This window comes from Pseudonaja textilis, chromosome 11, assembly GCF_049901715.1.
Source record: "Pseudonaja textilis isolate UNSWEBS1 chromosome 11, rPseTex1.2, whole genome shotgun sequence".
Lineage (NCBI taxonomy): Eukaryota > Metazoa > Chordata > Lepidosauria > Squamata > Elapidae > Pseudonaja > Pseudonaja textilis.
Window position 1 is genome coordinate 13,082,562 of NC_142000.1, and position 12,957 is coordinate 13,095,518.

Genomic DNA, 12,957 nt, shown 5'->3' on the forward strand with positions numbered 1-12,957 from the left:
GAAACCCAGCCCCGCGTGACGCGACGGCGCGGAGGGGCAGGTCGACAGTAGGCAAATCGCCCGGCGGGCCGCCGCCTCCTCCTCCTGCTCCTCGCCCGGCTCCGCCCCGCGCTTCCCCTGCCCGGCCGCCGCGTCTCCGCGCACCCCGGGGCGCTGGAAGAGGATGCTTGCGAGTCTTGCAAGAGGCGCAGCGCTGCAAAGAAAAAGGCAGGCAGGCAGGCAGGCGTGCGTGCCCCGGAGGATGGTGAACACGCGTGCCTCTGAGCATGCACCGAGTTTCTTGCCGCGTCCCCCGGGGGCTACCTGCCGGAGCAAAAGTTGGGGATGGAGAATCCGCGTCCCCGCCGCCTGGAAGGAGCGAGAGGGACGAGAGCGGGGGGCTTCTCACGGGGGGAAGGGAAGCTGGCGAAGACCACGCGCGATGCGCTTTCGCCGTGGCTGGGTCGTTGATTCCTCTCGGCTTCTGTTCTCGGGATGCTTTTGTGAACGGTGAGAGTCTCTGGGCATGTACAGAGTTCGCCCAGAGGGAGAGTAAGGCAAAACCTCTGGGGGCTGACAAGCAGGGGGGGTTGCCTGACCACATCTGGAAATGAGTCTAATGAGAATAGAATAGAATAGAATAGAATAGAATAGAATAGAATAGAATAGAATAGAATAGAATAGAAATTAGGGTAGGATAGGAATTAGAATAGAGTAGAATAGGAATTAGGATAGGATTGGATAGGAATTAGAGCAGAATGGAATAGAATAGAATAACAATAGGATAGGAATTAGAATATAATATAATAGAATAGGAATAGAATAGAATAGAAATTAGGATAGGATAAGAATTAGAATAGAATAGAATAGAATAGAATAGAATAGAATAGAATAGAATAGAATAGAATAGAATAGAATAGAATAGAATAGAATAGAATAGAATAGGAATTAGGATAGGATTGGATAGGAATTAGAACAGAAGGGAATGGCATAGAATATAATAACAATAGGATAGGATAGGAATTAGAATAGAATAGAATAGAATAGAATAGAATAGAATAGAATAGAATAGAATAGAATAGAATAGAATAGAATAGAATAGAATAAAAATTAGGATAGGATAGGAATTAGAATGTAATGGAATAAAATAGAATAGAATAAGGATAGGATAGGAATGGGATGGGATAGGATAGGTTAGGATAGGATAGAAATTAGGATAGGGATAGGGATAGGAATTAGGATAGAATAGGAATAGGATAGGGTAGAGTAGAGAAGAACAGAACAGAATAGAATTTATTGACATTTTGAACGTACATTAAAATGAATGTACGTTAAAATGAAATTTTGTTGCATACAGCTCTCAAAGGGTCTTCACCTCAGATTCTCAGTCATCCCCCCTTTTCAGGAGGCAACTGGACTTTTTTTGAGGGGGGGGGGTGTTGCAGACGTTTCACTTCTCATCCAAGGAGCTTCTTCAGCTCCAACCCATCATCTAGTCACCCAGGCCCTGAAAAAGGTGACACATGACTGTTTTTCAAACGCCTGTTTGCAGAACTCCCCATGGTCACATGATTAAAATCCAGACACCGGGCAACTGACTCATATTTGCAATGGTCTCCCTGTCCCAAAGTCATGAGATCCCCTTTTAGCAACTTTCTGACAAGCAGAATGGGGAAGCCAGATCCATTTACAAACCTTGTCACTGGTTTAGCAACCGCAGGGATTCACTTCACTGTGGCAAGAAGGGTTGTAAAACGGGGTCGAAATTCACTGAATTGCCGTCTCACTTAGCAACAGAAATGTGGGGCTCAATTATTAAGTTGAGGACCGCCTGCATTTCATAACTTGCTGGCCAGGCCTTAGGGGAACTGTAATTCATTGGATTTTTTTTTTTTTAAAGTTCCCAATTTAGGATGGAAATTTTTGCCAGGCCACGGTGCTTAGGGAGTTCCTGCCCCAAATTTCCTAAGAGATTTTATTTGAAGGATATTCTTTCGGCTTTAAGGAAGCCAAACTTTCTCAACAGGACTCCAAAAGAAGGAAGCGTGACTGCAGAACAACAGACTGCAAGAAGCACTTTTAAGGATTACAATAATTCACCAGACCCTTCCCTGAAATCTACACATTTCCCCGTTTAAAGAGCCAATTTGCAATGTTGTTATGCCCTTGTGACTCTAAAATCATTGCTACTACATTTCGAGAGCGGTGAGCTTTAAATTACACTCCGTAACTGGAGTGATAGAAATCCCTCGTAAAATACAGAATTTTCCCCCGTTTATTAATTCAGTGATTTTCTTTATTTATTTATTTGTCCTTTTTTTTTAAAAAAAAAAAACGTTTTTCTCAAAGGAGGCCTTAATTTTCTGCTTGAAAAAAGCCAAGCCGACTATTCCGGTCCCTTCGTTGATGGATTGCAGCTGAATCTTTATTGTGCTGCTCAATTATTTACAAGGCAAAAAGGTTTATAACCTGATCCTCTTCCCACAGCGTGCTCTGCTGAAGTTCATGTAAGGTCAGCTGCAAAGGATTCAGCAAGATTGCTTTGCAAGAATCCTTTTTAAGATCTATCAGATCTACCCTCTTACTTCCCATAACGGGGAGGAGGTCGAAACTGGGGGTTTTTGAATAAAACGAAGCACCGAGTTTGATGTCCTGTCTCAAGATCAAGTATTACAGGTAGTCCTCAACTTAACCGCCACTATGGAGCCCCAAATGTATGTTGCTAAGTGAGACATTGGTTAAATGAGCCTTGCCCTGTTTTACGACTTTTCTGGCCATGCTTGTTAAGTGAGTCACTGCAGTTCTTAAATTAGGAACACGATTGCTGCGTAAACCTGGCTTCCCCGTTGCTTGTCAGACAGTCGCAAAAGGGGAACACATAATGACACTGCAACTGTCAAAAATGTGAGTCTGTGATGAGCCAAAGGGGCATGGCACAAAGGCAACACACGCAGATAATCACTAGGAGTCCCTTTATTAGCTCCAACTTTGCCCTCAATGTCCTGGTTACCTTCTGGGCTGAAGAAAAACTGTCCCAGGAACAGTCTTTGGCTGAAGAGAATCAAATCCAAAAGATTGTCAACAAAAACTGTAACTGTAAGTCCAATCAAGGCAAAATGAAGTAATTAGTCCAGCAGGACAAAAGCAAGAATTCCAGACGTGAAGGCACGGCAATAACGCAACACGGTTGGGAAGATGCTAGGAACACGGATAAGCAAAGTCAACACGAGATAAACTCAGGTTTGCTCCCAGCAGCTGCTGCACTCAGCATGCATTTCTTTTAAACTCTCATTCCCAGCTGTGGCTAATGAAGGGAATCAGGGCCCTTTCCTCCCCCGTAAGCCACGCAACCCACGTTGCTCTCTTCTCCATTCCTACCTGTGTGCCCTAGGATGAAGACGGGGTGGGCCTGGGTCTTCTTCTGAACTCCCTCTCCCTTATTCTACCTCTCTCCTGCTCTGCCCAGTCAGACTTTGCCCTTCCACAGTCTCCTCCACAGTCAACAGAGCCACACTCCCACTCCCTGTCAGCTGTTTGTCTTCCTCCTTGGATTCAGACCCCGACAGGGGCATGACAGAGTCAGTTGTCAGGCCTCTGAATGCAAATCACATGAACCCTGGGGGTGCTGCAATGGGGGGGATAAGTGTGCAAAATTGATCATGGGTCACTTTTTTCAGTGCCGTTATAAATCCAAACGGTCACTAAAATGAACTGTTGCAAATTGAGGACTACCTGTGTGTGATTGTGTGGTCCTACAACTTCGAGCACTGTGCACTGTCGCTCTTGATTCATCATTCCATAATATCTTGCAATGTCTTTTCCCATACGGGGTTCCGTTTGTGCACAGCACCTTTGCAGGTAAAAGACAGGCGTGTTTCATGGCTCAGTGTTATTCACATGTAACCTTGGGTGTACGGTATCCCTTTCAACCACATAAGCAAGATGCACAGATCTGCAGAATTTCTCCCTTCAAGCATGCTATATTCGTTTGCTTGGGAAAGTTCTTGTTAAAGGCTCTCCTAAAATCCAGTGAAAAAATGTTTAACAAGAGTTAGCCTTGTTTAGCTGGTGGCAATGCCATAATCCTCGAAACCACTGCGAAGAGCACAGGCATGTAGTTTTATTTGAGCATGTTCTTTATCCTCAGTACAAAATGAACAGTAGAAGACAACCAAAGACAACAAAGGAAGTTTGAGCAGTAAAACAGAAAAAGACAAATATTCTTTACCTTGTTCATTAGAGCCGTATTTCAGTCTGTTTATTTATTCTAATTCTATCCAGTTTATGTCTCATTTATTGAATTTTTTGTTTGTGGGATTCCTGAGTTACCGTTAAGGCTTTTTCACAACCATCTTTTTTTTCCCCCTTGCTTTTGATATTCCAGATGACGGCGGAACCAACGATAGCATAAATTTACTATTCCACATCAAAAAGACCGATCACTTCCATATTTTTTTTTCTCAGAGACTGATAAGTTTGCCATAAAATCTCCTATCTCGTGCCAAAATTTCAACTCGGAAGCCCTAAGTACTGAGTTGACTTTGGCATTTTTGTTTCGTTTGTGATCGCTCCATTTCAAATCCATTGGAGTGGCGGAAATTGTGGCATACTGGTATTTGCTTTATTATTGTACTGGAAAATTATGTCATCTCAAATATTTGTGTAGTAGGTCGGCAATTTTTAAAAGTGTGGCAACTTTAAGATGTGTGGATTTCATCTCCCAGAATCCCAGCAGCATGCAAGTTGGGAATTCTAGGAGCTGAACAGTGGTGGGATTCAAACTTTTTTACTACCGGTTCTGTGGTGGGCGTGACATGGCTTGGTGGGTGTGGCAGGGGAAGGATACTGTAAAATCCCCATTCCCTCTTCACCCCACTAACCTGCTTTTCAGCTCCATTCTCCTGTGCAGGGCAACCAAAGAAGACCCAGCCAATCAACTGAGACTCAAATGGGAGGCAGAGCATAGATGGTGCGGGGCCAATCAGAGGTGGTATTTGCCGGTTCTCCAGACTACTCAAAATTTCCACTACCGGTTCTCCAGAACTGATCAGAACAGGCTGAATTCACCACCTCTGGAGCTGAACACCATACACCTTAAAGTTGCCAAATTTGAAAAACAAAACAAAACCCCCACTCTGCTAGGGTATCCACATTGACAATTCAGAAGCCATTGATTTAGACATAATATTTTTACATTTACGCAGCAGGTCCTGATTTAATCCCAGTTGGAAAACTATGACACAATTCCATTCACCTATCTATAAATAACACTGTTATTGTCAACATCGAGGTCTAATTCTGCAGGTGGCGCTTTCATGCTCTTCTAATGTTTAATGAGCTGTACCTAGGGCAAGTGACTAGGGAGGGTGGGAGGGAAAACAAATAAATGGCCAACCAGCCACATAATTAAAAAGCAAAAGTGTGTGACTAAAACAAGCTTGTTGGTAAATAGAAGGATTTGGTGCAGCCGTTAGTGGCAGGGAGACAAAATGTCTCTCTCACTTGTCTTGTTCTTCATTTAAAGGATTTATCTTTGCAGGACAAAGTCTGCAGGTTTGTTCTTTAAGTATCGGAGTTCAGGCGAAAATCCACCCAGCAGGCAGAAGATAATGTGCTGCTAATGTGAAATTTTGATCTTGCGCTTAGCAATTTATCACACTGCGCTATTCCAACAATGAAGAGGTCCCTGTGCTTTCAAAGGCTGTCCTTTCGCAATTAGCTAATTCTGTTGCTCTGCCAGGATCCATCATAAGGCTGCTGGGATCTCTTCTCGGTGCCAAGATTCAATCCTGTAGGAGTGAAACGGAATCGTAAGGCCTCTGGAGCAGAGCTTGAGGGATGATTGCCATCAAGTCATTGCCAACTCTTAAGCAAACACCTAGATGGATTTTTTCAGTGACGATCTGCCCCTCATGTAGTCCTTCTGCTCTTCCAATGATGCTCCCATCTCCACGGTAACTGAGCCTATCCATTCTGCTGCCAGTCCTCTTCCTTATCTCAAAGGTGTTTTTCTTTCAAAAGGCAACTGGATTCTCGATAGTCTATTAAAGACAACTATGACCCGGGTGACAAAGGATCTCCACAAGTCTCTTCTTTATCGTTCCACCTTTGCCAGCCTCTACGGTCTGACCTAAGCTTAGTACACAAAATTGTCTCCTACAATGTCCTACCTGTCAATGACTACTTCAGCTTCAACTGCAATAACACACTGGCAAACAATAGATACAAACTCAAAGTAAACTGCTCCAAACTTGATTGTATAAAGTACGACTTCAGCAACAGAGTAGTCAATGCCTAGAACTCACTACGGGACTCTGTTGTTGCATCCTCAACCCCCCAAAACTTTAACCTTAAACTGTCAACTGTGGTCCTCACTCCATTCCTAAGAGGTCTATAAGGGGGCGTGCATAGGCGAACTAGCATACCTACTGTCCCTGTCCTACTGTTCCCATTTATTCGTACTCATCTATTATGTATATAACTTATATCTGTTTATACTTATATGTTTATATATTATGTTCATGCTTATACTTGTTTTCTCATACATGCTTGACAAATTAAACTAAATAAAAATAAAATAAATAAATACGTAAATAAAATAACATTGCAGCCTTTTGCAGAGTGTTAGGTTTTCACTTAACTTGTCCAAAATAAGATAATTTGAGCCTGGTCATTTGTGCTCTGAATGAGAACTTTGGGTTGACTTAAGCATGTCGTGATGGCATTTTTCTCAACACCAAGCCAATTCCAAACTAGGGGAGCAGAGAGTGAGTCCTGTCAAAATTTTCCTTCCCGCAAGATATGAGGCATGATGTCCACGCCCTGACCGAAGCATTTTTTTATAGCGCCAAACCTGATTCGGGTGACTAATTGCTTTTTTTTTAAGGCAAACAGCTAGGTGGGAGAGAATTCCCTGAACTTTCAAGCAGCCTTCATTAATTTCCCTGAAGTTTCATTAATTAGCACAAACGCCATGCAAAGCAGTGCCAGCTTCTTGTAAAGTAATAACAACAACCAACAGATTGTTAAGATCATCATATTGGGGTGCATTGGACCCCAGCAAATAAATAAACACTTAAGGTAGGGGTTTATTTGTTTGTTCGTTTGTTTATTTATTCACAAAACACATTTATATAGCCGCCCAATTCACACCAAGTGGTTTCGGGCAGGGTATAGATAGTCCTTGACTTGTGACCACAATTGGGCCTGAAATGTCTGTTCTTAAGTCAAACCTTAGGTAAGTTTTGCCCCATTTTATGACCTTTCTTGTCTCAGTTGTTAAGCGAATCACTGCAGGTATTAAGTAATCCGGCTGTTAAGTGAATCTAACTTCCCCATTGAATTTCCATGTCAAGGGGATCCCGTGAGCTTATTGCTTATTGTACCCCGTGACTATCATTAAGTGTTGTATCTGATGATTCTTGATTCATGATGAATGTGTCTTTCCTTTTATGTACACTGAGAGCATTTGCACCAAGACAAATTCCTTGTGTGTCCAATCACACTTGGTCAATAAAAGAATTCTATTGCTATTCTATTCTATTCTATTCTATTCTATTCTATTCTATTCTACTATATTCTATTCTCTACATGCTATTTTATTCTATTCTCTACATCCTATTCTATTCTATTCTATATTCTATTCTATATTCTATTCTCCTCTAAATTCTATTCTATTCTATTCTATTCTATTCTATTCTATTCTATTCTATTCTATTCTATTCTATTCTATTCTCTCCTCTACATTCTATTCCATTCCATTCCATATTCTATTCTATTCTATTCTATATTCTGTTCTATGGGAAACACTGCAACTGTCACAAATACAAGTCAGTTATCAAGCGTTTGAATTTTGGTCACGGGATCACAGGGATGCTGCCTTGGTCATAAGTGTGGAAAAATGTTTTTCGGTGCCATTGTAACTTGAGTCACTAAATGAACCATTGAAAGTCAAGGACTATCTGTACTCCAGTCATGTCTGCGTTTGCAGAAAGACTCTGCACTTAATAGTAGATTGAATTGCGTACTAACCAAATGTGCCAGATTCAAATCATGCCCCGAAGCCAAGCCACAAAGTGCACACACCCCTCTACAGCGAAGTTCCTTGGAAGCCAAATGCGGTTGCGGTACAAAGCAAGCTGATTAACATTCAGGTTTGCTCTTCAATTCGTCTCCAACACTTCAAGAAGAAGAAGAAGGAGAAGGAGGAGGAGGAGGAGGAGGAGGAGGAGGAGGAGGAGGAAGAAGAAGAAGAAGAAGAAGAAGAAGAAGAAGAAGAAGAAGAAGAAGAAGAAGAAGAAGAAGAAGAAGAAGAAGAAGAAGAAGAAGAAGAAGAAGAAGAAGAAGAAGAAGAAGAAGAAGAAGAAGAAGAAGGCTGGAGAATGAATGTACCAATTTCTGATAGCTTCTCTTCACTTGACACCTTCCCAGCCAACTGATGGATGGAGCGATTGCATATTTTGTCTGAAAAAGCTTGCTCCAAGATTTATGACGACACAATATGAAGCGATTCTGGACTGGTTTAAACAGGCCGTGTTTATTGTTTTCTGTCTCTGCTTCCAACTACACAGGAAGGAGGCAGGTTTTGCCTTTGTTTTTCCACCAACCAAGCCCATAGGAGCAGCGGTTGCAAATGCCACCTCAGAAAAACAGACAGAAAAAAATCATTTGGAAGGAAGAGGCGGAGAGGGACAGGCTGAGCAGGTAGAAAAACACAGGAAAGGAGGAAGAGGAGAAGGAGCTCTGTTCCTAAATATTTTCATAACGGAAAGGGGCTCCTTATTGCGGGCATCTTGCGCCTTCAGGGACAGCTTGGCACGTTCACTTAGGTAATTTTTCGGCATTAAAAATGTTGCATCTTTAATGAGATGTTTTTCTATGGATTGGCTCTGTTCCGCCCAAACATTCCTTTTCTGTACATCCTGCACGTCATTTGATTTGGAAAGAGTCACCAAATTTCCTAATGTTTCAGCAGGCCAGATCCTGAAGTTTTTCATAGCAATTCCTGAATATCCCCCTGGTTTTCTTTTTGTCTTCGACCCGTAGACCTTTGCTGCTTCTTTAGAGAACAAAGCTATGATCCACTTTGAATGGTGTCACCTAAGCCTAACTCTAGCGTTTCCTTCCTTTTCTTTTTCTTTTTTCCCTTCCTTTCTCTTTTTTCCTTCCTTCCTTCCTTCCTTCCTTCCTTCCTTCCTTCCTTCCTTCCTTCCTGCCTCTCTCCTTGTTTCTTCCCTCCCTTCCTCTTTTTCCTTCCTTCCTTCCTTCTTACCTATTTCTTCCCTCCTCCCTCCCCATTTCTCCCCTCCCTCCCTCTTTTTCCTCCCTCCCTCCCATTTCTTTTTCTCTTTCTTTCTTTCTTTCTTTCTTTCTTTCTTTCTTTCTTTCTTTCTTTTTCTTTTTTCTTTCCTTCCTTTTTTCTTTCCTTTCTTCCTTCTCCATTTCTTCCCTCCTCCCTCCCTCTTTTTCCTCCTTCCCTCCCTGCCATTTCTTTTTCTTTCTTTCATTCATTTCATTCATTTCTTTTTTTCTTTCCTTCCTTCCTTCTTTCTTTCCTTCCTTCCTTCCCCATTTCTTTCCTCCTCCCTCCCCATTTCTCCCCTCCCTCTTTTCCCTTCCTCCCTCCCATTTCTTTTTCTTTCTTTCTTTCTTTTCTTTCTTTCTTCCTTCCTTCCTCCTTTCTTTCTTTCTTTCTTTCTTTCTTTCTTTCTTTCTTTCTTTCTTTCTTTCTTTCTTTCTTTCTTTCTTTCTTTCTTTCTTTCTTTCTTTTTCTTTCCTTCTTTCCTTCCTTTCTTCCTTCTCCATTTCTTCCCTTGTCCTTCTCTCTTTCCTTCCTTCTTCTTTCCTTCTTTTCAAGATGCATATATATGGGGGTCACTACTCTTGTAAAAAGCACTGCAGAAAGAGGAGTTTGACTCCCCAGATGCAAAAGACCCTTAGCCACTCTTTGCAGGAAAAAAGGGTCTCTAAGAACAGGGGGAGTCAAACTGTCAGGCCCCTTGAAAATCTGCAGAGAAAGAGAAACCGGGGAAACAAAAGCGAGCCTTTTTCTGCAGGTTAAACGCCAACGGAGCCCACCGTGCAAATGAAACGAAGAGAATTAAAAGGAACAATAAATATATATATATATTCTCCCCCCACCCACCGACCGACACAAAACGGAAGTCGCCGCTCCAGAGGCACCGCTGGGATTCGAACCCAGGATCTCCTGTTTACTAGACAGGCGCTTTAACCAACTAAGCCACGGCGCCGGCTGTTGAGCACAGCCGCAGATCCGGCTTCATGTGTCTTAGTGGGGAAGTCTGGCTTTGCAAGAGCCTCGCTGGAGAAGAAATCTTGTTTTGCAGGAGCACCTGTGGCTACAAAATGCTTCTGGGGGCCAAATGGGGCACAGCAGCGCAACTATCATAATTCAACGATGCCATTAGAAATATCCAAGAGCGAATGAGAGATCTCAGCCCCATGGAGCCACCTGGATGGTTTACTTTGGATTTACAATTTTAAAAAAAATTGCATTCCTTTACTTTCTTTCAGCACAAGGGGCTAGGAATGGATGTGTCATTTCAGGCCCTCTATTACAACAACAACAACAACAACAACAAAAACAAAAACAAAACAACAACCACAACAATAAACGAATAAAACCCAGCCTCCAGGAAAAGCAACACTGCAAATGAGTCAAATGAGGATGGACTTTGAAGTTCCTTTAAGTTACAGTTCAGTCCCTCAAGTTTCTCCTAACTGGTGTTCTCTTAATCAGATCAGGTTAACAGAGTTGGAAGGGACCTTGTAGGTCATCTAGTCCAACCCGCCACCCACCCAAGCAGGAGACCCTACACCATTTCTGACAAAAGGCAATCCAAATCTCTTCTTGAAAGCCTCCAGTGATGAAGCTCCAGAGGTGGTGAATTCAGCAGGTTCTGACCAGTTCTGGAGAACCGGTAGCGGAAATTTTGAGTAGTTCGGAGAACCGGCAAATGCCACCTCTGACTGGCCCCGCCAACCCCATCTATTCTCTGCCTCCCATTGAGTCCCAGCTGATCGGCTGGGTCTTCTTTGGTTGCCCTGCACAGGAGAACGGAGCTGGAAAGCAGGTTAGTGGAGTGGGGAGGGAAAGGGGGATTTTGCAGTAACCCTCCCCTGCCACGCCCACCAAGCCACGCCCACCAAGCCATGCCACGCCCACAGAACCAGTATTAATTTTTTTTGGACTCCCACCACTGTGAAGCTCCCACAACTTCCGAAGTTGTACCTGTAGCTGTAACTGTAGCTAGGATGGCCTTCGCTGCCCACCTTGGTCAACCATTAGATGGGTCTCCAACCCCGTCCCTTCCTGCCCTGAAGGACACCCGGTTGGGGATGGCTGTGCTCACACTCAGAATAAGGACGTTGCGCTCGGCTGGGTTGTGACCAACAACCCCTGATTTCCAGTGTTGACTTTTGTGGGGGTTTGGGGTCCTATTCCCTTATCTGGAAGGACCAATTATTTAAGATCTGTTTCTGACTCCAGGCTAAGCAATTGCTGCTACGGCATGACATTTGGAAGGTATCGGCAGCTGGCCGCTCTCCAAGTCTGATAAAGGTCTGTAGTTGTGAAATCTCATCAAAGACCGTTTGCTGGGACTTTGCTGGAGAGGAATTCACTAAAAGGGGTTTCATCGGGACGAGGAGCCTGCTTCATGATTTTGGGACGCCTAGGTCAGAACAGCTGCTGTTTCACAAGGTCTTAAAGAGATGGTGTTGTCAACAGCCTTGCAGGGGCTCCATTTGGAGCTGATCAAATGGCTTGTCTGGTTGTGTAGTCTTGGATGCGGGGTGGGAATGGGACTGAGAATACGTGGTTGGTTGGGTTTTTTCTAGCTTAAAACCCTGGTTTATTTTACATTTGCTTGCTGCCCATCTTGCTTACAGGTGACTCTTAGTGGCTTATATAAATATCAAAAGTCAATCAAACCACCAACCGTAAATATTCCTGGTCAGTTTCCTATAAAGTTTATAGTGTGTTCCCACCGTCACTGATTCAGGGGCGCGTCTGATGGGAACGTCCCCTTCACCGGCTCTGGATTCCATGTTTAGTTTTGGGGTATGCAACACGGCCACCTCCGATTGCAACCTATGGCTTCTCCAGGATCAGGCTGGAAAGTCGTAAATCCAGCGCAATGCTCGGTTTGCAAAGCAATCACGATGGGAAATGGGTGCACGCGACCCCACTCTCTCCCGGGCGCAGCGCTCAAGGTGGACAAGAAAGCGCAGAAAAGCAGAGCAGTACTGGAAGACCAATTTATACCCTTGTTTTATCCAGGTGGGCAAGTCTAAGAGAGGTGGACTTCAACTCCCAGAATCCACCTACGTAGTCCTTGTCTTACAACAGTTCATTTAGTGAACGTACAAAGTTATAACGTCACCGGAAAAGTAACTTATGGCTGTTTTTCAGTTAGGACCATTGATGCTTTCCCCATAGTCATGTGATCAAAATTCAGTTGCTTGGCAACTGACTCATATTTATGACCATTGTAGTGTTGCTCATAGTCACGTGATCCCCTTTTGTGACCTTCTGATAGACAAAGTCAATGGGGAAGCCAGACTCAATTAACAACCAGGTTATTAACTTAACACCTGCAGCGATTTACTTAACAACTGAAGCAAGATAGGACATAAACTGGGGCAAAACTCACTTAATAAATGCCTTGCTCAACAACAGAAATGTTGGGCTCCCTTGTGGTCGTAAGTTGAGGATTACCTGTACACTGCCTGGAATTACTTTGTGTGAATTGAGCGGCTATATGAATTTGCTTCATGCATAAATAAATAAATACATGGGGCGCTATGTCAGATGAAATTCTGTTCAACAGCCAGGTTTTTGCCTTCAAGGACAATCCTATTCTTGAGGGAAATCGAGAGTAAGGAAAAAAAAACAATACTGCCTGTAATGAAAAATATTGTTTAATTAAATCAGAGCCAACCTTCTCCCTAAATCCG

General features: G+C 43.2%; 1 non-coding gene across 1 annotated transcript; it reads right to left on the reverse strand.

The window, feature by feature from the left end:
* Positions 1-10,155: 10,155 nt before the first annotated feature.
* TRNAT-AGU (transfer RNA threonine (anticodon AGU)) lies at positions 10,156-10,229 on the reverse strand. Its single transcript has one exon. It is a non-coding gene; the product is annotated as a tRNA-Thr (tRNA).
* Between the last annotated feature and the right edge of the window lie 2,728 nt (positions 10,230-12,957).